Consider the following 24,836-nt stretch of genomic DNA (forward strand, 5'->3'; position numbering starts at 1 on the left):
GCCGCTGGAAAGTCCCCGGCGCGTTGTTCAGACCAAAGGGCATCCGGTCGAACTCGTACAGGCCCATGGGTAAGATGAAAGCAGTCTTCTCTCTATCTTTCTCATGCATAGGTACCTGCCAATATCCGCTGGCCAGATCCAACGAAGAGAAGTATTTGGCTTTCTTCAGGGCTGTCAGGGATTCTTCGATCCTTGGCAAAGGGTACGAGTCCCGGATGGTGCAAGCATTCAAACGGCGGTAGTCCACACAGAATCTCAGGGATCCGTCCTTCTTCTTGACTAACACTACCGGTGCCGCCCAGGGGCTCTGGCTTTCTCGTACCACTCCCGCGTGTAACATGGAATTCAGGAGATTTTTCACTTCTTGGTATTGCTGGGGAGGAATTTGGCGGTACCTTTCACGGATAGGAGCAGTGTCACCGGTGGGGATTTCGTGCTTGATACTGGTGGTGCACCCAAAGTCGGTGTCATGCCGGGCAAAGGACGCCTGATGCTCTTGAAGTAGCTCTTCTACCTGGGACACCTCCCGTTTGGAGTATTGGGATACGTCCAACTGACACTTCTCTCGTAGTTCTCGCCCCGCGTTGGTGTCACCCGCGACAGCGGCCATGGCAGAGACCGTCACTGTCCAATCTCCCTCTGTAGACGGTACAAACTGGAGGGGGCTCATAGGGTTCACCTCTTCGGTTAGAGCGTAGACTCGGGCGAGCTGTGTCCCGGCTTCTAGGTCAACGCTCACGTTAGCCGTGTTGCCCAGCCTGACAGGAATTCTTCCCTTTCTCACTACTGCTAGAGTTCGAGCGACTAGTGGATTCAGCTTCCCTTCCTTCGGGGAGCGCGGCTCAATCAGCACCTCCACGCCTTCAAGCTGTCTCATGGTGCTAAGGGGTAGTGAGATAACTGTCTCTTTCCCAGCTGGTAAGGTGATCCTAGTATGGCGGGGTACGGTGACCGTGGCCAGCGGCAGTTGTTCTTCTGTCATTCGCTGGAGGTTGCAGGTCCGGACCACTTGCTGAAAGGCACGGCGGGTGGCCCTATGTGCGGTCACTTCTTGCCAGTACTTGGGCCCCTTCTTGGTAAACAACACCAGATTCAGGTCTTTCAAGATGTTCATCCCAATAATCATGGGCGTTTCTGATCCAAAGCCTTCCCTGACCACGATTATCCCTCTCTTCCCGAGATCTTGGCCACAGATTTCGGTGTTCATCCAGGCAACTCCCGTCACCGGAATGGGTAGATTATTGGCTGCATTGATCTTGATGGCGGTATCAGGGTCATAGGCAACCCGCGGCTTTAGAAATTCTTCGTAGAACTGCTCGGAGATGGTGGATACCTGAGACCCAGTATCCATTAACCCTTGTACGGCGATCCCTTCCAGTAATACTTCCAGGGTGGGGCTATTTGATGCAAGTTTGTTCCGTGGCTGGCTCTGTTTTCATACACCCCTCTCTTTGGCATCCCCTGCCGAGTGAGCCTCTTTGGCAGGGGCGTCTAGTTTAAAGGCGGCCACTGTTGTGGGACATGACTTGCTGGTTCTGGTAGATCGGACTGTGGAGGAGCTTGAAAGTTCTGGGGGCAACGGTTGGCTCTATGGCGGGGATCGCCGCATGTCCAGCATCTTCCCATCGGCCGGCTGGGTTGTTGTCTCGCTTGCCGGCCCGCCTGTTGGTCTAAGGTGAGCTGTAACACCTGTTTCTGCAACTCTGCCACCATCTGTTTCAGTTCTTCCGTGTTGCTGTTCGGAGTCCCGATACCAGATATGGACCTGCAAGCCGCGGTATATGTCTGTGTCTCCACGACAGGTCCCCTTGAACGTTCTATAGCTTCTTGTTTGGCCTCAGCGAACGTAAAGGCCGGATTTATCCGGAGTAGATCTTGCAATGAGCGGTTAAAGTACGGGTCTCTCAATCCGGTCACGAACTGATCTCTCAACACCAGGTCACGGGTACCCGTACTAGCTATCTGTTCTTCGTTTCTACCGACTTGTTCTAGTAGCACTTGAAGGGCATTGGCATATTGAGGAATGTCCTCCGACTCGAGTTGAGTACGCCGGAAGAACATATAGCGCAATGTTCCCGCATATGTGGTCGGCCCATAGGTGTTCTCCAGCACCCGCACCAAGTCATCCAACGTACGCTGGCCCCTAACCATCTCCAGCCTGACTGTCGTCCACGCTTCCCCTTCTAATGTTAGCATGGCCATTTCTGCTAAGGTCTTAGGATCAGTGTTATACATTTCCCCCACTATCTTAAGTTGTTCAGTCCATTCAGTTACAGGATAGTTCCGTCCGTCAAACTTCCTCACCTGATTGACAATAGACGGCGGGGGAGCTGTCCGGTTATAAGTTACTACCGGGGGATGATTTTGTTGGTCACACATCCTGCCGACTACGCCACATGAAGCGACCGGTGGTAGGGCCGCGGGTGTGTGTGTATGCTGTATTCCAACAAAATCCCCATACTCAGATTTTACCGGTAGTAACATTTCTTTACTAGGAAACATATTTATAATACAATCAACCGAACTATCTGCGCACATGAGTATAGTGGAGTCCCTGGATTTTCACTCCTTCCGGGTACGCAGCAAGAAGAAAGGAAAAACAACAACAAAGAAATGGCGGCAACTTTCCCTAACTTTCCCTACAATCACGTACCAGTCTATCCCGGAAGAAGATGCCGCTCCCACGTCGCAGGCCTGGAGTCTCACGATGATGGGTCCCGGTGCAGCGCTGAATGGATGCAGCTCCTCGGTCTTTTCCTTTGATCTTCCCCCGCTGGTAACGGATTCTAATCAGCCTTTTAGTCCCGGGGCACGCCGAGCAGAAGAAGGGAGGTCACAGCCCCTGCACTTACACTCTGGTTGCGATGCTCTGCAGTCCGGTTAGATCCTTGGTGAAAACAAAGTCCTGCAGACCGGGAATGGCAGAAACCACTTCCACAGGGTGATTTCTCCAAGACTCCGGTGGCAAAAGAGCCCTCTGTTCAGGGAGACCACACGCAGCTCTCCTCTGGCTGAGCTCTGGAGCTGAACAACCTTCCCGCACTTTTTTTTCTTCCTGGTTTTCACACATAAGCTGCAGTAGGGGATTTCCCAGCTCTGTGTTTGTGATTGCACAGTCTGACACTGCCCCCTTGTGTGCAATTGCTGAAACAGTATTCAAATCCATTTCTACATTAATGATGCAGTCTGAATTGTTGATCCCATTACAGACCCACAGCAGATCACAGATATACACAGCAGATCACACACAGCAGATCGCAGGCACACATAGCCGATCACAGATACACATAGCCGATCACAGATACACACACAGCAGATCACAGATACACACACAGCAGATCACAGATATACACAACAGATCACAGATATACACAGCAGATCACACACAGCCATCACAGATACACACATCCGATCGCAGACACACACAGCCGATCACAGATACACACAGTAGATCGCAGATATACACAGCAGATCGCAGGCACGCACAGCCATCACAGAAAGACACATCCGGTCGCAGGCACACACAGCCGATCACAGATACACACATCCGAACGCAGACACACACAGTCGATCGCAGAAAAACACAGCCGATCGCAGACACACACAGCCGATTGCAGACACACACACACACACACACACATCACATCACATCCAGCACTTGCGGCAGCAGAGAATGAGAGCAAGTCACGTGTCCGGCCGCAGGTCCTGTTCCTCGCGCTGCACTGCACTGCTTCTCAGGATTCTCCCGGCGAGAAGAGATCGGTGTCACTGGATGAGGTGAGTGTGTATGCGATCCGATGTGTGTGCGATCCGATGTTTGTGTGTGTGTGTGATTTGTTGTTTGCGTGTGAGCCGATGTTTGTGTGTGCGATCTGATTATGTGTGCGATCTGACTGTGTGTGCGATCCGATGTTTGTGTGTGAGATCTGGTGTGTGTGTGTGTGTGTGTGTGAGAACTGATGTGTGCGGGTGTGTGATCACTGCAGGTCCTCTGCTCGGTGTCTGGTGAGTGTAATTGCCGGGTGCCGCTGTGTATAATGAAGTGTCCTGCAGTATCTGTATCTTTTTTAGCTGCACGGACACTTCATTATTGATCCGGGACTAGGGCTTATTTTCGGGGGAGGGCTTATATTTAAGCCTTTCTCCGAAAATGCTGAAAATCCCTGCTAGGGCTTATTTTTGGGGGAGGTCTTATTTTTGGAAAAACACGGTATTCAAAATTCAAATATTGCTCCTTCTGTTCTGAGCCCTGCCATTTGTCCAAACAGAGGTTTCTCACCACATGTGGGGTATCACCGCACTCAGGAGAAATTGAGTAACAAATTTTAGGTTTCATTTTGTTGTGTTATTTCTTTTAAAAGTGAATATATTGGGGCTAGAGCAACATTTTTAGGTAAAATGATGATTTTAGTTTTTTTCATTCCACATCGCTTTAGTTCCTGTGAAGCATCTGAAGGGTTAATAAACTTCTTGGATGTGCTTTTGAGTACTTTGAGGGGTGCAGTTTTTATAATGGTGTCACTTTTGGGTATTTTCTGTCACCTCGGCCTCTCAAAGTCACTTCAAATGGGATGTGGTCCCTAAAAACATAGTTTTGTAAATTTTGTTGAAAAAATGGGCCAGTAGAGATAAAAAATTGTTTAAAAGAACTGAGAGGCCTCAGTGGTTGATATCGTTTAATGGCTAACTGAAAAGATGGTAATAATAGCAAACTTTCGAGACTACTCAGGTCTCTTTTTCAGGCTCAGTATAACATAAACTCTGAAGAGTCACAGATTTATACACAACAGGACATAGAATAGTGCAGTAAATAAAACAAGTTACAGTTAGGTCCAGAAATACAGTTAGGTCCAGAAATATTTGGACAGTGACACAAGTTTTGTTATTTTAGCTGTTTACAAAAACATGTTCAGAAATGCAATTATATATATAATATGGGCTGAAAGTGCACACTCCCAGCTGCAATATGAGAGTTTTCACATCCAAATCGGAGAAAGGGTTTAGGAATCATAGCTCTGTAATGCATAGCCTCCTCTTTTTCAAGGGACCAAAAGTAATTGGACAAGGGACTCTAAGGGCTGCAATTAACTCTGAAGGCGTCTCCCTCGTTAACCTGTAATCAATGAAGTAGTTAAAAGGTCTGGGGTTGATTACAGGTGTGTGGTTTTGCATTTGGAAGCTGTTGCTGTGACCAGACAACATGCGGTCTAGGGAACTCTCAATTGAGGTGAAGCAGAACATCCTGAGGCTGAAAAAAAAGAAAAAATCCATCAGAGAGATAGCAGACATGCTTGGAGTAGCAAAATCAACAGTTGGGTACATTCTGAGAAAAAAGGAATTGGCTGGTGAGCTTGGGAACTCAAAAAGGCCTGGGCGTCCACGGATGACAACAGTGGTGGATGATCGCTGCATACTTTCTTTGGTGAAGAAGAACCCGTTCACAACATCAACTGAAGTCCAGAACACTCTCAGTGAAGTAGGTGTATCTGTCTCTAAGTCAACAGTAAAGAGAATACTCCATGAAAGTAAATACAAAGGGTTCACATCTAGATGCAAACCATTCATCAATTCCAAAAATAGACAGGCCAGAGTTAAATTTGCTGAAAAACACCTCATGAAGCCAGCTCAGTTTTGGAAAAGTATTCTATGGACAGATGAGACAAAGATCAACCTGTACCAGAATGATGGGAAGAAAAAAGTTTGGAGAAGAAAGGGAACGGCACATGATCCAAGGCACACCACATCCTCTGTAAAACATGGTAGAGGCAATGTGATGGCATGGGCATGCATGGCTTTCAATGGCACTGGGTCACTTGTGTTTATTGATGGCATAACAGCAGACAAGAGTAGCCGGATTAATTCAGAAGTGTACCGGGATATACTTTCAGCCCAGATTCAGCCAAATGCCGCAAAGTTGATCGAACGGCGCTTCATAATACAGATGGACAATGACCCCAAGCATACAGCCAAAGCTACCGAGGAGTTCATGAGTGCAAAAAAGTGGAACATTCTGCAATGGCCAAGTCAATCACCAGATCTTAACCCAATTGAGCATGCATTTCACTTGCTCAAATCCAGACTTAAGACGGAAAGACCCACAAACAAGCAAGACCTGAAGGCTGCGGCTGCGACTCTCTGGTTTAAGGGCATAAAAATTAAAAGTTTGAAAATTGCCATCTTTTCATCAAATTTCAGATTTTTTCACAAATAAAAGCAAAAAATATTGTGCTAAATTGATAACTATCCTGAAGTATAATTATATGTCACGAAAAAACAATGTCAGAATCACCGAAATCCATTGAAGTGTTCCAGAGTGAACTGACCTGTGAAAGTGACAGTGGTCAGAAATGCATGGCCTGGTCATTAGGGACAAAATTGGCTTTGTCCTTATGGGGTTAAGAAAGTGTGTTGAACATTGGCATTATGATTTCTTAGTATCCAGTATCAGTTATTTATTATTTCATAGTATTTTGTTTCTGGAAAAAAAAAAATCATGTTAAGAACTCCATGTTCTACCCTGATGGCTAGTAGCGAATAATGTGTAACCCGCGAATGAGTCACGATTGGGCACTATTTACCGGAGAACTGGATTAATATTTATCCTGAGAGGAGATGTTTCTGGCAATGAAATTATTTATTAAAGTGTCATTTCTTTGGCTTTGCTGCCTCCGAGCCAGAAAATGTTACGAGGTTTGTAAATATTTTATTAATGACAAATGAAAGGTTAGTAATTAATGAATATAATTAGAATAGCAAAGAAACGACTTAACAACATTCAGCAGAATTTAAAGGAATTTAAACAGTAATAACATAAGTTTGGATTTGTAATCGAACAATTAAAGCTCCACTCCAGCATTTTTTTTATTTAAGCGCTGGAGTGGTGCTTTAAATCTAAGGGGCACTTGGCACACTACGACATCGCAGGTGCGATGTCGGTGGGGTCAAATCGAAAGTGACGCACATCCGGCATCGCTGTCGACATCGTAGTGTGTAAATCCTTTATGATACGATTAACGAGCGCAAAAGCGTCGTAATCGTATCATCGGTGTAGCGTCGGTCATTTCCATGAATTGGGAAAGACCGATGTTACGATGTTGTTCCTCGTTCCTGCGGCAGCACACATCGCTTTATGTGAAGCCGCAGGAGCGAGGAACATCTCCTACCTGCGTCCCGGCCGGCTATGCAGATGGGAGAAGGTGGGCGGGATGTTTATGTCCCGCTCATCTCCGCCCCTCCGCTTCTATTGGCCACCTGCCGTGTGACGTCGCTATGATGCCGCATGACCCGCCCCCTTAATAAGGAGGCGGTTTGCCAGCCAGAGTGACGTCGCAGGGCAGGTAAGTGCATGTGAAGCTGCCGTAGCGATAATGTTCGCTACGGCAGCTATCACCATGATATCACAGCTGCGACGGGGGCGGGGACTATCGTGCACGGCATCGCACCATCGGCTTGCGATGTTGTAGTGTGCAAAGTGCCCCTAAGTCCAAAGACCCCTGTCTTATACTCACCTTCCAGCGTCTTCATCTCTTTCCAGTGGTGCTCCAGTCAGTCTTGACCTGCCAGTAGCTCCAGTGTTTCATGGAGCGAGCCGAAGATAATAACTCAATATATCTCTATGAGAGCCTCGTTCTGGCCTTGTTTTGGCTCTCATAGAGTTGCATTGAGACCTTGAGACGTAATTTCTGATTTCTGAACAGTCAGAGATAAGGGGCACAAGATGGCGCCACTGCAGTACCTAAAACGATGAAGCCACTGAAAGGTGAGTATATGATGGGGTGAGGGACTTAGATTTAAAGTTCCACTCCAGTGCTGAAAAAAACACCAAAACGCTGCAGTGGTGCTTTAAAGATTTCGATTAGTGATGATCGAGTATGCTTGTTACTACTCGGTACTCGCACGAGTATCACTGTACTCGGGCTACTCGGCGGGGACCGAGTAATCTCGCGATACTCGTGCTGTACTCGTGGTCTTCATCCCTGCATGTTGGCGCTCTTTTGAGAGCCAGCCCTCATGCAGGGATTGGCTGGCAGACCACTGCAATGCCACAGCCCTGTTAGTTGTGGAATTGCAGTGATTGGCCGGCCTGCACAGCGTGACCGAGCCTTTATACCAGCGGGCGCGCTGTGCTCTGTACACAGCCATCTCATATTCCCTGCTTTCCACGCCCACAGGCGCCTATGATTGGTTGCAGTGAGACACGCCCCCACGCTGAGTGACAGGTGTCTCACTGCACCCAATCACAGCAGCCGGTGGGCGTGTCTATACTGTGCAGTAAAATAAATAAATAAATAATTAAAAAAACCAGCGTGCGGTCCCCCCCTATTTTAATACCAGCCAGATAAAGCCATACGGCTGAAGGCTGGTATTCTCAGGATGGGGAGCTCCACGTTATGGGGAGCCCCCCAGCCTAACAATATCAGTCAGCAGCAGCCGCCCAGAATTGCCGCATACAATAGATGCGACAGTTCTGGGACTCTACCCGGCTCTTCCCGATTTCCCCTAGTGCGTTGGCAAATCGGGGTAATAAGGAGTTAATGGCAGCCCATAGCTGCCACTAAATCCTAGATTAATCATGTCAGGCATCTCCCCGAGAAACCTTCCATGATTAATCTGTAAATTACAGTTAAAAAACACACACACCTGAAAAAATCCTTTATTAGAAATAAAAAACAATAACAAAGTCCCTCATCACCAATTTATTAACCCTGACAAACCCTCCATGTCCGGCGTAATCCACAGTCCTCCAGCGTCGCGTCCAGCTCTGCTACATTCAGGGGACAGGAGCTGCAGAATACACCGCCGCTTCTGTCAGCTTCACACAGCAACTGAGGTGAGTAGCGCGATCAGCTGCTGTCAGTCAGGTAACTCACGGCCACCGCTGGATCCAGCGGTGGCCGCGGGTAACCTCAGTGACAGCAGCTGATCACTATACTCACCTCAGTTGCTGCATGGAGCTGACCGGAGCGGCGGTGAGTAGTGCGATCAGCTGAGCTGTCACTGAGCTTACCCGCGGCCACCGCTGCATCCAGGTAACCTCAGTGACAGCTCAGCTGATCGCTATACTCACCTCAGTTGCTGTGTGAAGCTGACCGGAGCGGCGGTGTATTCTGCAGCTCCTGTCACCTTCATGCAGCACAGCTGGACGCGACGCTGGAGGTCCGTGGATTACGCCGGACATGGAGGGTTTGTCGGGGTTAATAAATTGGTGATGAGGGACTTTGTTAGTGTTTTTTATTTCTAATAAAGGATTTTTCGGGTGTGTGTGTTTTTTAACTGTAATTTACAGATTAATCATGGAAGGAATCTCGGGGAGACGCCTGACATGATTAATCTAGGATTTAGTGGCAGCTATGGGCTGCCAATAACTCCTTATTACCCCGATTTGCCAACGCACCAGGGCAAATCGGGAAGAGCCGGGTACAGTCCCAGAACTGTCGCATCTAATGTATGCGGCAATTCTGGGCGGCTGCTGACTGATATTGTTAGGCTGGGGGGCTCCCATAACGTGGAGCTCCCCATCCTGAGAATACCAGCCTTCAGCCGTATGGCTTTATCTGGCTGGTATTAAAATTGGGGGGACCGCACGCCGCTTTTTTTAATTATTTAATTATTTATTTCACTGCACAGTATACACACACACACCGGCTGCTGTGTTTGGGTGCAGTGAGACATCTGTCACTCAGCGTGGGGGCGTGTCTCACTGCAACCAATCATAGGCGCCGAAAAGCAGGAAAGTAGGGAATACGAGATTGTTTAATGAGCGGCCGGCTTTTTCAAAAGAGGAAAAGCGGCCGGAGTTTAGTGAACAGCCGTGCAGCGCCGCGGCAGTGATCGGGGAACGGTAAGTAAGAGAGAGGGGGGAGAATGACCGACAGACTGTGAGAGGGGGACAGACAAGACAGAGAGAGACCGACAGAGCGAGACCGACCGACGGGAGATAGAATGAAAAAAAAATGACCGTCATCGCTAGTAAAAAGCACAAAACGTGCGTTTAACATACACCAGCTCTATCTCACTATTGGTTATGTGCCCTTAACATTTCCGCCATGAAAATTCATTTTGGTGTCATTTTGAAGGTTTTCTGGTGAGTCCGTAAAAATGGCGTAAAACGCGGACAAAATTGTTCACAGCTGTGACTTTTGAGTGATAAATGCTTCAAGGGGTCTTCCCCATGCTGTTGCCATGTCATTTGAGCACTCTTTTGAGACTTTTGTTACATTTTTAGGGTTTCTACATGCTGCCGGGGGTCATTTCATAAAAATACTCGGGTCTTCCATAGGATAACATTGGGCTCGGTGCTCGGGCCGAGTACACGGGTATCTTGGGATGCTCGGCCCGAGCCTCGAGCACCCGAGCTTTTTAGTACTCGCTCATCACTAATTTCGATCTCTTTTTTTATTTCAGGTATGATCCAAGTAAAAACAATAATTAGGTCGTACCCACCTGCCCTTCTCTTCTCCTTCTCCAGTGTTATTGGTGTTGTATGTGACATATGTTCTTCCCTTGTTTGTGGGTTTCCTCCCATGCTGCAAAACATACTGATAGGGAATTTAGAATGTGAGTGCTAGAGGAGACTGCAATGATCACGTTTGCATAGGGCTGTGGAATTAATGGTACAATATAAAAGAGTAAAATAAATACATAAATAAGTAAATTAGTCTTTGACTGCTGCAGCCAATCAGTGGTTGCCGCAACGACCAACTAACCACCTCTATGGCCTCTTATTATGGTTAAAAAAACTATTTACCACATTTTTGGATTATATGATGTACTTTCCAACAAAAACAAAACTTGCACACAGGCTCAACTTTTATTCAAAAATCAGTTACTTTCCAGGTTAGTCGATGGATATATCCGATGCAGTGATTCTTTAGCTTCTCTTTCTGCTGGTATGCACTATTCTAACTACACAATTATCTGCAACTTAGGCTCTGAGCTCTAATATATACACTGATGGGCAAAAGGGTAACAATTAGTGATGGGCGGACCCGGACTGTAAAAGTCCAGATCCACACGGATTCAAAAGTACCCGAGCACCGATCCCTGGCCCAGAGTTCTCAGGGAACTTAGGATAATGATCCGGGTCCGGCACCTTAGGTAATTAAAAATAAATAAAGGAAAAATAAAGAAAGAAAGGGGAAAGCAGGCGCATTCTACTTACCGAGTCTCCCGCGTGGCTGTACACTGCTCCCAGACCGCTCACACTACTTCCAGGGCCATTCATTAAGCTCATACATATGCACTTCTTCCCCTGCCAATCAGCAGTCCCGACGTCTCTGATTGGTTGAGTGTAAGTGTATCTAACTGCTTTCAATCAGAGACACTGTGTGTGCATCTCTATTGCTGTAAAGAAAACAATTAGCATTGGGTCCCCCCATATTCTGATACCCAGCACAGATAAAGCATACAGCTATAGGCTGCAGCCCCCAGCTGTGCACTTATCTCCGCTGTGCATCAAAATAAGAGGGACCTTCTGCGGCTGTTTTGTTTTTTTTTTAATTATTTAAAAAAATAATTTTTTAAAACAGCATTTTGATACCCAGCCATGATAAAGCAGCTGGGGGTATACTCAGGCTGGAAATACCCTTGCTTATTGTGGACCCCCAGCTGAAAAATAGCAGCCTGAAGCTGCCCGGGTTTGTCACTTCCATTAGATGCAACAATCCTGGCACTTTACCTGACTCATCACAATTGCCCTGGTGTGGTGGCAATCGGGGGTAATAAGGAGTTAATGACGGATCACAGCTGCCACTAAGCCCTATATTAGTAATGGAGAGAGTCTATGAGACCCCCCCATTACTAATCTGTAAGTGAAAATAAATCAACAGAAAACACAGAAAAAAAACCTTTGTTTGAAACAAAATACATACTCCCCCCTTTATTAACCCCCAAAACACCCAGGTCATATGTATTTCACACGAGGTCTAACAATGATTCCACTATAATTCCACTATGCTACATTACTGAAGGCACAGCATGCGGGGATAGGACATGAGCACCCGCTGTGAGCTTCAGGCAGAGACTGAGTCACAGCGATGAGCGGTAATGTCACTCAGTTTATTTGCTGTTACAGCTGGAGGTTCCCGTGGTCCTCCACCTGTGATCGCAGGTAATCTGACCTCAGGTAAGCTCATTAAACTCAATGACCTGGCCTCAGGTCAGGTTACTGAGTTCACAGACCTGCATCTCCTGGCAAAAAACTGCACCAAAACCTCGTGATAACTGTTTTTGAGTGTTTTTTTTTGCTAAGAGATGGAGATTTGGTGCTGAAATTCTTACACCATATTCCTGCACCCAATCTACACCTTATGGCAAAAAAATCTTATCAAAACCACATGTGTTATGATGCGGTATTGATGCAATTTATTGCCAGGTGTAGATTGGGTGGAGGAATATGGTGTAAAAATTTCAGCACCAAATCTGCATCTCTTGGCAAAAAAAATGTGGTTTTCTTCTAGATGATGCAGGTCACTGAGCTTAATGAGGTTACCTGAGGTCAAGTTACCTGTGGTCACAGCTGGAGGACCCTGGAAACCTCCAGCTGTGACCACATATAACCTGCGTGACGTCACCGCTCATTGCTGCGGCTCATTCTCTTCCTAACACTCACAGCGGACTGTCATGTTCTTTTCCTGCACACTGTGCCTTCACTAATGTAGCAGAACTGGAATCATTGAGGGATCTTGTGTGGACTGCTACTACTATACAATATATACCAGTATACTACTAATGTCTATGTCCACAGTTGCTCCTGTTATTTATATACTGTAGCCCTCAGCCCCTCCAGTGATATATATACAGCAGTGTCAGTGTGCTCTGTGTGTGGCCATGTCTTAGGGACGTCCACCAATCAGTGCGGCACAGCCACATGCCCAGAAGGAGTTGGATGGGAGACAAGTGGGGAGGTGAGTGAGGCTGCTGCCGACTTTCGCATATTAAATATTATCTCTAATACAGTATGTCTGTGTGTGCATGCATGATGTATAGTATATTTATGTATGTCAGTATATATGACTGTGTATAAATTTACAAGTGCATCTCAATAAATTTGAATATTATCTAAAAGTTAATTTGCAGTAATTTAGTACAAAAAGGGAAACACATATATTATATAGAGTCATTACAAACAAAGTGATCTATTTCAAGTGTTTATTTCTGTTAATGTTGATGATTATGGCTTACAGCCAGGGAAACCCAAAGGTCATTATCTCAGAAAATTAGAATATTATATAAGACGAACTGAAAAAATGATTTTAAACTCAGAAATGTTGGCCTCCTGAAAAGTATGTACAGTAAATGCACTCAGTACTTGTTTGGGGCGCCTTTTGCATGAATTACTCCATGAATGCGTCGTTGCATGGAGGCAATCAGCCTGTGGCACTGCTGAGGTGTTATAGAAGCCCAGGTTCCTTTGATAGTAGCCTTCAACTCATCTGCATTGTTGGGTCTGGTGCCTTTCATCTTCCTCCTGACAATACCCTATAGATTCTCTGTGGGGCTTAGGTCAGGCGAGTTTGCTGGCCAAACAAGCACACTGATACTGTGGTTATTAAACCAGGTATTGGTACTTTTGGCAGTGTGGACAGGTGCCAAGTCCTGCTGCAAAATGAAATTTTCATTTCCAAAAAACTTGTTGGTAGAGGAAAGCATGACGTATCTATAGGGATAAGCGGGTCTCCAATGGAAAACTTCCCTTACCAACTGTACCTTAAATAATGACACAGACTACGACTTTATTGCACGAATGGCCACAGCTTTATTTAACAGTATATATGTACCCAAACTCGTGGCTCCACATGCCACCCATTGATAACACATAACCTGTACATATATACTTATTCTCCACAAAACACACCTGATAGATCCGTCCGAGAGGCCAAACCATCATTCCTATCCCCCGGCCGTAACCTCCAACCGGCCCAGAGGACCACCTCGGCCGTGACCAACCGACCCGAGGTGTGGGGTAATAACGTTCCATCGTTAATTACCCCTCCCCAGAACCTGCAGGACCTCCGCCCACAAGTTCCCATCCAAACCGAAGCCACTCCCCCTGAGTGGCTTCATACCAACAAACCAACTGTCGGTACTTCCAACCTCTCTGAACGGACCTATCACCCCGCCACAGACCGGCCAAGTGACACCTTACTTGGCCCGGGCCCTCCACACCCCCATTGTTTGCTTTAAGCCATCCTTCAAAACCAACATCCACAAATCCAAACCTATGCCCGTGAGATGAACCCCATCTCGCCTCAAATAATGCTCGGTGGACTCCTCCAGCTCTCCCTGTCGGACCACCAATCGTCCATTTCGCGCTCCGACCCTGCCAATGCCCGGTTCAATTTTGTACCCGGGCCCTGTTAATATGATCCACCGACCTCGCGAAACGCCACTGCTTCCGGCTATGATACCGGACCCTACAATCAAAATACCAGGGAACGCCTTCCACAAATGCAACAAGTCAAACCTGATATCCCTCTTCAACTCTGTCGCCACCCTCACTCCAAGGTCATTCCCTCCCACATGCTGAATTAACGCATCCGGTTCCCGATCAATACAGCTAAAAACACCACCTCAAGGCGAACTCTCCCCCAGGTCATGACCAATTTCCGAGCCATTTCAGACGGGCTTCCGTCATTGCCACTCCGAGCTGCCGACCGTCCCGGCGACCATCCGCCCGCAAAGCTTCCCACCATCTCCCAATCTGCCGAAACCATTCTTCACTCAGACCTCACCTAACGGCTTCAGTCGCTGCCCCAATCCGGAAGGAGTGGGACCCTCAATCCCTTGTCTCCTCCCACACCCGTACTAAAGCCGTCTTCAGCACTGCGATAAACTGGAATCACTATAAAGCGGATCCATCCCCATGCCTAAGGAAAACAACAGGGTAACCACCCCACCTTCCAAAAACTCCTTCACTTGTACCACCGGGCATAGCTAGTGCCCTGGAAATTCAAACAACACCACCAGGCATCCCCGGCCCACTTGATCTGTCATTGAAAACCGTAGCCAGCATTCCGCTCTATCCATCCCAAGCATCACACCCTCCACCAACAGTCCGCCTCCTGCTTGCCCAGCCGGGCTAACCAATTCTCCGATGCGAAAGGCCCAAAGAATGCCAATACGAAGGCCACCGTGAACAAGGCTCATTCATAAGGAAACGAGCATATATCCCCACAAACACCCCACCACACGACCCAACAATGGGAACGCTATAGGCCGCCTTGTGACCCGCGACCGCGCCCCCTTTCGAACACCCCTTCATCGCCTGCCGTTCCAGAAAAAACCTTTGTCGCGTCCCGACCCCTTGCATTTCAAACAAGAAAGCCCACGCCTCCAACTTGAAACCTATGACCGAACAGACCGACCTGCAGAAAAAATCCCCACTAATCAACGACAAAACCCCCAACGTTCCTCCCGTGTAACCAGGCTCCATCCAATCCGCCTTCACCAACTCTACCCATTTCTGCCACACCGACTGATACCGGCAACCAGTAGCCTCGGACACCGATCTCCTAAGTCCCTCAAATGCTACACGGACACCAGGTCCCACAGCCATTACGGGCATAGCACTCCATCCTCGTCTGCTCCCGTCACAGTCACCGGAACCTGTGCTACTGCAATCGAGATAGCGCATCACCCACCTCATTTTGAACCCCGGCACATACCGCGCCACCACCACAATGTTGAGCGCCAAGCAACGCAACAATAGCTGCCTCAAATACCCCACTACTGGAGGTGATTTAGCCGACAGTGAATTGCTAGAATGCACCACCGCCATGTTATCAACATACATGCCAAGCTTCTTGCCTCCAAATTCGGGCCTCCATTCTAAAGCCACTAAGATGGGAAACAATTCCAGCAGCGCAAGATTCTTTACAAGCCCCTTTTTTCACTCAAAGCCGTGGCCATTTTCAACGCACCAATGTGTTTGAAAAATTGCCCCAAACCCGAGGCCCCCCGCGTCCGTAAAGAATTCCAGCTGTTTATTTGACAATGCCATTGCCCATCCATAACATCTTTCCATTGTATTGGTCAAGAAATGCATCCCACACCAGCAGATCTCCTTTCATCCCTTCGTCACTCTGACAAAATGATCCGAAGCTGTCACCCTTGTAGCTGCGCTTGCCAATCGCCTATTAACTATTTGCCCCATCGGCATAATGCGACAAGCAAAATTCAATTTATTACGCACTGACTGCAAATGTCGCAACCGCACCTTCCCAGCCTAAGACAAAACTGCACTGACGCCTTCAAATCACGCAGCTTGCCCCACCGGCAATCGGCGTTCCATAGCCACCGTATCAATTCCTTTGCCCGAAAAAACCCTGAGCCGTCCCTGGCCCTTCCGCTTTTTCTTTGCAAACGGAATACCTAGGCTTCCTGCTAACCGCTGTAACGTAAATATCAACAAAGGAACAAACTAAGGAGCCCACCGGGCCAACGTAAAGAAATCAACCAAATAGTGAATCACCGCATGGACTACTGCCACTTCCCTGAATACCACTTCCACAAAAGAACTAAACGCTGCAAAATAAACACATGAACTGGAACAACCCCGTGGGCAGGCACCGATCCACATAGTATTCACCATCCCACATGCACCCTGAAAGCTGAAAATTCTCCGGATGCCGGAATTAACCAAAATTGCTTCCACATCCGCCTCGGCCATCAGGGCCCCCCCTGCCGGGCTTCCCGCAGTGACTCCCATGCCGTGTCAAATGAGACATGCAGACCACAGACAACTCAGGTGAAAAAACCCATCGTTCACTGACAAGTCTGCCGGATAGGATAATGATGAATGAGCCAAAAGGTGTTCGGCTCCTTCCTGGGCACCACCCCAAGTGGCGAAATCCTCAAGCTGTAGAATGGCGGGTCCTTGAACAGGCCCGCCATCATCCACAACTCCACCCCCTTCTGCAGCTTTTCCCCCTACCACCTCCAGATGTTTTTTTTAGCGGACCTCAAATTACCGAAACACCGGCGCCTCGGATTCAAACGGAATCCGGAAACCCTCCCTAAAACCTGTCGCCAACAGCTCCACCGCCCGAACATACGGATATCTATTTAAATAGGGGCGCATCGCCTCTACCCTCACTGGCGGCCTCCCTTTCCAGACCCCTCCCCCAACTCTCCTTAACCTTGGTCGAAACACCTGGCCAAAGAGCGGGAGCCTCCACAACCGGAACACTCGTATTGTAACCGACACGACGCCCCCAAACTCACTTGCCCCTCATTAAATTGCCAGCCTGGCCCTTTTTCTGACCAGCCGGGGACTCGCCGCTCGCCCCCGGGCTCCCGGCACCCCCTCGAAAGGGCTGGGCCGAGGCCGTCATGAACCGCATCCACAAAGAAATATCTTTGTGGTCCCACCGGATGCCAGGCCGCAGAGCCTTCCGCTGCCGGAACTGCGCATCATATCACAGCCAGCCTAAACCCCCATACCCTCAGTTAGCCTCGCCGATCGAGTCCATGTAACCGGAAAAGGGGGGAGGGGGGGACGCTCCGGCTCCTTTTCCCCAATCACCCTGGCTAGGGCCACAAAGGACTGTAGCCAGTTAGTAAAAATGAGCAACCTATACTTCCTTTTCTCCTCCTCCTCCTTTTCCTTCTTGGAGTCACTCGCTTCCTTCGTCCACGTTAAACTTTTCCAAGGGGAGCAGGGAAAATTTTTTCACATACTCCCCTCTTCGTATCTTCTCCCTTACCTCCTTTTTTTTTTTTTTTTTTTTTTTTTTTTAATGTACCCCCAACGGACTTTCAACACCCACGTATACTGCTACTGCACTCCGTGCCCTATCGCCCAAACGCGCAACCTCGTCCTTCTTTCCTTTTGTCTTTCCCATGTCCTTGCTAACCACCAGCTCAGCCGCCACGCCGTCCGCCTGACCCGCAACAACCGCCAACCGAAGCCCCCCGTCGGACCCAGGCCCACTCTGACCTCACCGTTCCGCCAACAACCCCTGCAATACCCCCCAACAGCTAAGCCCAAAAATTCCGCCCCGGGTAACACCGACTGACTGACCGCCCCCAGCATGCTACCCCCCGCAGAGGAACCCCCATCCCCGCTACCCACAACATTAAACAATAGTGGTCGTCCTCTTACCGAGCTGCCTCTGAACCGAGCAGCCGTAACACGAACGTCCTGCTGCCGCTCCATCCGTTCAGCCGCCTCCTCCAATCCTTCTTCCTCACCGGCTTCAGAGACGCTGCTGAATTCCTCAGGGGGGACCAGCGAGGGGACAGCCTGCCTCCAGCGGCCGTCAACCCCCACGGTCACCTCACCCTGCTCCTCCGGGCGTCTCACGCTGGGCCTTTGTCTTTTTGCTACGCGGCATCCTGCCGCCGTTCTTCTTTTCTGCCTCCACTCCTGCCTGCTGCGCCATCCCCCCTTCAGGCATTTGTATGGGTCTCCCTCCCTGACGACTGCAGGGAGGCCGTGCCGCTCCGACGTACGCAGGGAACTCCCCCCAGCCTGATCCTTGCTGGGGGGGACCGTTATTACTGACCGGAGCATCCGGCCCTGTGGACTGCAGGGCCCTGCTCCCGGTCCTCTCCGGCTGCCGCTCTGATCCGCGCCGCCCCGCACGCACCGATCGCTGCCCTGCCGCCTGCAGGAGCTCTCCGCTCCCCCTCCACAACGCTGGGCACCACCCCCAGCCAGCTCCTCACTGGGGGCTGCCGTCGCTCCGGTCCGGGGCCGTGCAGGCCGCAAACCGGAAGTAGGCCTTGCCGAAGCTCCGCCCACTTCCGGCCTACGGGATCTCCGGCGAGGATTCCTCCCGGCGGCTGGTGACTCTCCAGACAGGTGAGGAGAGCTCCGCTGCCCCGGAGGGTCCCCGAGGGGGGGGGCTCCCAGATCTATTCCTCCTCCCCCCGCCAGGGGAGTAGCGCTCCGGTGGTCGCGCCCGCCGAGCGCGCAGTGCCGGCCTGGGAGCAGAAGCAGCAGGCCTAACCGCTCCAGCCCCCAGACCGCCGCCAGCTGCTCCTGCAGCGTGTCCACTTCGCTGACTTCAGAGGCCCCACCAGCAGTGCAGCCAGGGCCGCCATCTTGCAGGTCAGCGAGGCAGCAGCACAGGTGGGACACATTGATTGTAGGACAAAGAGGCAGTGACCTATGCACATCCCCCTTTATACCCCCTGCAACACCCCACCCCTTCCAGTCTATCCCCCAATCCCCTTTGCCATTTCTCCCACCAATCCAAAAGCCCCATATACAACCTTCTAGCCATATACCTTAACCCTTTCCTACCCTGAACCCTCCCGATCGTCATGGGGCCTATTCACCCCTATGGGGTTCACTGCCCATCTTGAAGTGCTCTAAAATTTCCTAGTAGACGGCTGCCCTTACTCTGGTCTTGATAAAACACAGTGGACCTACACCAGCAGATGACATGGCTCCCTAAACCATCACTAATTGTGGAAACTTCACACGCTTGGATTGTGGCCTCTCCACTCTTCCTCCAGACTCTGGGACCTTGATTTCCAAATGAAATGCGAAATTTACTTTCATCTGAAAACAACACCTTAGACCACTGAACAACAGTCCAGTTCTTTTTCTCCTTGGCCGAGGTAAGACGCTTCTGACGTTGTCTATTGGTCATGAATGGCTTGACACAAGGACTGCGACAGTTATAGCCCATGTCCTGGATACATCTGTGTGTGGTGGCTCTTGAAGCACTGACTCCAGCAGCAGTCCACGTCTTGTGAATCTCTCCCAAATTTTTGAATGGCCTTTTCTTAACAAGTTGCTCCTGTTATTTATATACTGTAGCCCTCAGCCTATCAAGGCTGCGGTTATCCCGGTTGCTTGTGCACCTTTTTCTACCACACTTTTTCCTTCCACCCAACTTTCCATTAATATGCTTGGACACAGAACTCTGTGAACAGCCAGGTTCTTTAGCAATGACCTTTTGTGGCTTACCCTCCTTGTAGAATGAGTCAATGACTGCCTTCTGGACATCTGTCAAGTCAGCAGTCTTCCTCATGATTGTGTAGTCTACTGAACCAACCTAAGGGACCATTTTAAATGCTTAGGAAGCTTTTACAGGGGTTTTGTGTTAATTATTCTAATTTTCTGAGATAATGACTTTTGGATTTTCATTGGCTGTAAGTCATAATCATCAACATTAAAAGAAATAAACACTTGAAATAGATCACTCTTTGTGTAATGACTCTATATAGTATATGAGTTTCCCTTTTTGTATTGAATTACTGAAATAAATTAACTTTTTGATGATATTCTAATTTATTGAGATGCAATTGTATGTCTGTTTATATGTATTTTTTGTGAATTTGTCTTTAAATATGCATATATGCCTGTATTAGTATGTGTCTGTGTATGTGCGTGTCTACGTGAGGATTGGGCCCACTGAGACTCTTTTGCCTGGAGTCCACAAAAACCTGGAGCCGGCCTTGCCGCGAGCCACATATGGATCCCAAGCCATGGGTTGGAAACCTCTACTTTCGACCATACTTTCAGTTTGTGTGTTTCTTTTCTTTCCTGTTTCCTTCAAGTTGGTGATGTTGAAGATAATGGTTACACTTCTTCTATTCCCCAAGTAAAACAATTCTTTCTTCCACAATGTCTGAGTGCTAAAGATTCTGCTGAAAGCTGAAATCTGCAGCATAGTCAATACCACCTTTCAGTGGTAGCATTGACTTTTGAGTTACCATTTCCCTTTTAAAATGGCTGTGTCTCGACCCACTGAAATTGACCAGTCATTACTGACAATATCAAACTATTGACAAGGCATACTGGTATCACAAAGCTTTTTATATACTTTTGTGGAATACAAGTATTTACTAAAACAGACATGACCAGGAGAGGTGACAACTCTTTTATAAATTCAGAGAATAACAAGTGATGTCTTTCTGAATATAAGCTTTTAAGTTCAATTCCTTTTCGTCCAGTTTGTCCATATCATCGTGATATATTTCCATACGACTGCGGAGTTTGCTGCTGAGACATTGCTATTCCTTCATATCTGTTAGCCACCTCAACCTATACAAATCCCTATACAATGTCTTAAGGCCGCTTTACACACTGCGATATCGTTACTGATATCGCTAGCGTGCATACCCGGCCCCATCGGTTGTGCGACATGGGCAAATTGCTGCCCGTGGCGCACAACATCGCCCGGACCCGTCACACATACTTACCTGCATAGCGACGTCGCTGTGACCGGCGAACCGCCTCCTTTCTAAGGGGGCGGTTCGTTCGGCGTCACAGTGACGTCACTAAGCGGTCGCCCAATCAATGCGGAGGGGCGGAGATGAGCGGGACGTAACATCCCGCCCACCTCCTTCCTTCCTCATTGCTGGTGGGATGCAGGTAAGGTGAGGTTCCTCGTTCCTGCAGTGTCACACATAGCAATGTGTTCTGTGCAAGGAACGAGGAATAACTTCGTAACTGCAGCATCAACGATAATTGAGATTAGGGGGATGTCACCGATTAGTGATCTTGAACGTTTTTGCAAGGATTCAAAATTGCTCATAGGTGTCACATGTAACGGCATCGCTAACACGGCCATATGTGCTTCACAAATTCCGTGACCCCAACGAGATCGCTTTAGCGATGTCATAGCGTGTAAAGCGGCCTTTAGTATAAATACAGACTGCACTAAACAAATTAAGCAATTCTGTGCTGAAAAGAGAATAAAAATCTACAAGAAAATAAAAATTGATATAAATGTGTCATAGCTGGGTTTTAATTGGAAAAACACAGTAATAATATGCCGTACATTAAATTAAAATGTATTCAATGCTGAAGTAATGTTTAGTAAACTAAAGAAATGTAATGAAATGTTTAATCTAAATACGTTTCAACCAATATTGCATAATTTATACAATGTGATTTTCTGGATTTTATTTTGGATATTCTATCTCTCACTGTTAAAATTAAGCCACCCATAAAATTATAGACTGTTCATGTCTTTGTCAGTAGGCAAACTTACAAAATCAGCAAGGGATCAAATAATTATTTCCTTGACAGCAGTAGGTATAAACAAACACCAGTTTATACAGTGGTGTGAAAAACTGTTTGCCCCTTCCTGATTTCTTATTCTAAATAATAAATAAATTTTGCTAGGATGAGTGAGCCAAAATTCCTGTGGAGCATAGTAAAAGACTCAATGACAGTTATCGCAAACACTTGATTGCAGTTGTATTTACCTGTTACGAACCGGCGCCGCCATAGCCGCAAGCAGCCTGCTGCGGTTCCTGTTGCGCCCAGGCGCCGGCTGCCGTTCTTGGCCGTGCCTCGGGTGGTCCAGTTGGCTGTTCCTTCCACCACGTCTAAGTGTGGAGAGGCGGCTAGTGCGCATGCGTGCGCCGATTTACCCCAGCCAGAGTTTAAGCCCGGTGTTTTGCCTAGTGAGCATGCTCAGCCTGTTTGTGTTATGTCTGAGACTAAGTCCTCAGTTCAGGCTACCGAGCATGCTCAAACTGATAGTCTGCTTTCTAAGCCTGTGGCTCAGGCTACTGAGCATGCTCAGGCACTTAGTGCATCAGAGGCTAGGTCCGGTAAGGACCTCACTGAGCATGTCCGTGAGGTGGCAGGCCCTGATAGGGCAGAGGGTGTCAGGTGTCCTGATGACGTGGCAACTCCGGACTGGCTCGCAGAGGCCCGCCCCTATGATCTGGCACCTTAGTATTGGTCGTCAGACGATGACTGGTGAAGTGTTTGGGGCGTGGCTGCCATGAGGTCATCAATGACGTGGCGGTTCCGGACAGGTCGCATGTGACGTCACTGATGACATGGCACTCTGCTATTGGACCTTGGTGGTTCCACCCTGGGTTTGGGGCGGACCCAGGTTATAAAAGGGGCTGGAGACAACATGGAGGTGCGCAGTCTTCACTTTTGCTCAGTCAGAGCACACCTCCATGTTAGAGCCTCATTGCGGCATAAGCCTATGTTGGGAAGCGGTAGGTAGGGTTAGGCGAACGGTGCCTGTCACGCCAAGATTCGTGGCTTGGCACATCAGGGTCAAGCGCCGTGCTTCCCTCCTGCCGTTCCAGTCTTGCTATAGCAGCCCAGTGGCGTTAACTGGGCTGCGGCTGCTGTGCTTCCTGTCCAATTGTGCCCCCTACGCACACGGACAACGCACCTGCTGCGCCACCTGTCTGATTGTGCCCCCTACGCACACGGACAACGCACCTGCTGCGCCACCTGTCCGATTGTGCCCCCTACGCACACGGACAACGCACCTGCTGCGCCACCTGTCCGGTTGTGCCCCCTACGCGCACGGACAGCGTACTCCAGGACCCCTGTGGAGTTAACAGGGTGTTCCTTATTTTCCTCGGCTTCCCGGTCAACGCTACTGGTGTACCCATCTGGCCTGACGTGTCCTACACACACGTGGCCAGTCGAGAGGTGGCCAGAAACGCTAATCAGAGGACCGCTCGGCCTGCCGTGTCCTACACACGTGGCCGACAGGGCGCTTTCGTGGCGGTCTTCCGGTCAACGCTACCTGGTTACCACCCGGCCTGACGTGTTTCCTGCACACGTGGTTGGTGTAGCGCTAGGTGCACCAAAACGCTAATCGGGTTGTCGTCCGGTCTGACGTGTCCCAACACACGTGACCGGTTCCCAGAGTTCCTGGGTTATCTCAGAGCCATCCAGCTCTATAGTCTCCGCCTAACCCTCAGGTGCCAGCAGCTCCATTGTCATCTGGAGCACGGTGGGCCCCGACTGGCGATTAGGATATATACCCCCTGGTCCTAATCTGCCGGTCCCCCCGTAACATTACCACTAGGCACCGGTGGTCTGGTGCCTTGGGCGGCGCTCTGCGGGGGGCGGCACCTTCGGGCAGGAAAAAAAAAATATATTTTTTTTTAACATCCTCTCCCCTCCGTTAGACAGTGGATTAAATCCGCTGTGTTTTCGGAGGGGGGAGGGGGCGGGAGAGGCGCACTTCCATTTATCTGTATCTGCGTCTTTAAGACACGAGTACAGATAAACACCGGGCACAGAGAGCTGATTGACCCCGGAAGTGCTGGCGCTTGCACTTCTGGGGTAAGAGACGCGCCATTCAGCTCCGTGCTGTGGCGTCCAATGCTGCAGATGCCGCGGAGGAGGAGAGAACACTCACCTCAGGCAGCAGGAGGACGACAACGGACACCAGAGCAGGAGCTGCAGCAGCGAGAAGAGGGCGGTGTGCACAGGAGCAGGTAATCACTCACAGAGCTGAAGATCCATAGGGAAGGTGAGGGTGTTCCTAATGAGGATTGTGGAAGAGGGGCAGGCAGAGGCTATAACGTGTTGTGTGTGTGGGGGGAGGGGCAGGCAGAGGCTATAACGTGATGTGTGTGGGAGAGGGGCAGGCAGAGGCTATAACGTGATGTGTGTGTGGAGGAGGGGCAGGCAGAGGCTATAACGTGATGTGTGTGTGTGTGGAGGAGGGGCAGGCAGAGGCTATAACGTGGTGTGTGTGTGGTGGAGGGGCAGGCAGAGACTATAACGTGGTGTGTGTGTGGTGGAGGGGCAGGCAGAGACTATAACGTGATGTGTATGTGGGGGAGGGGCAGGCAGAGACTAGAACGTGATGTGTGTGTGGGGGAGGGGCAGGCAGAGGCTATAACGTGATGTGTGTGTGGGTGAGGGGCAGGCAGAGGCTATAACGTGATGTGTGTGTGGGGGAGGGGCAGGCAGAGGCTATAATGTGATATGTGTGTGGGGAAGGGGCAGACAGACTATAAGATGATGTGTATGTGGGAGAGGGGCAGGCAGAGACTATAACGTGAAGTGTGTGTGGGGGAGGGGCAGGCAGAGACTATAATGTGATGTGTGTGCGGGAGGGGCAGGCAGAGACTATAGCGTGATGTGTGTGGGGGAGGGG

The sequence above is a fragment of the Anomaloglossus baeobatrachus genome, chromosome 1, assembly GCF_048569485.1.
Source record: "Anomaloglossus baeobatrachus isolate aAnoBae1 chromosome 1, aAnoBae1.hap1, whole genome shotgun sequence".
Classification (NCBI taxonomy): Eukaryota; Metazoa; Chordata; class Amphibia; order Anura; family Aromobatidae; genus Anomaloglossus; species Anomaloglossus baeobatrachus.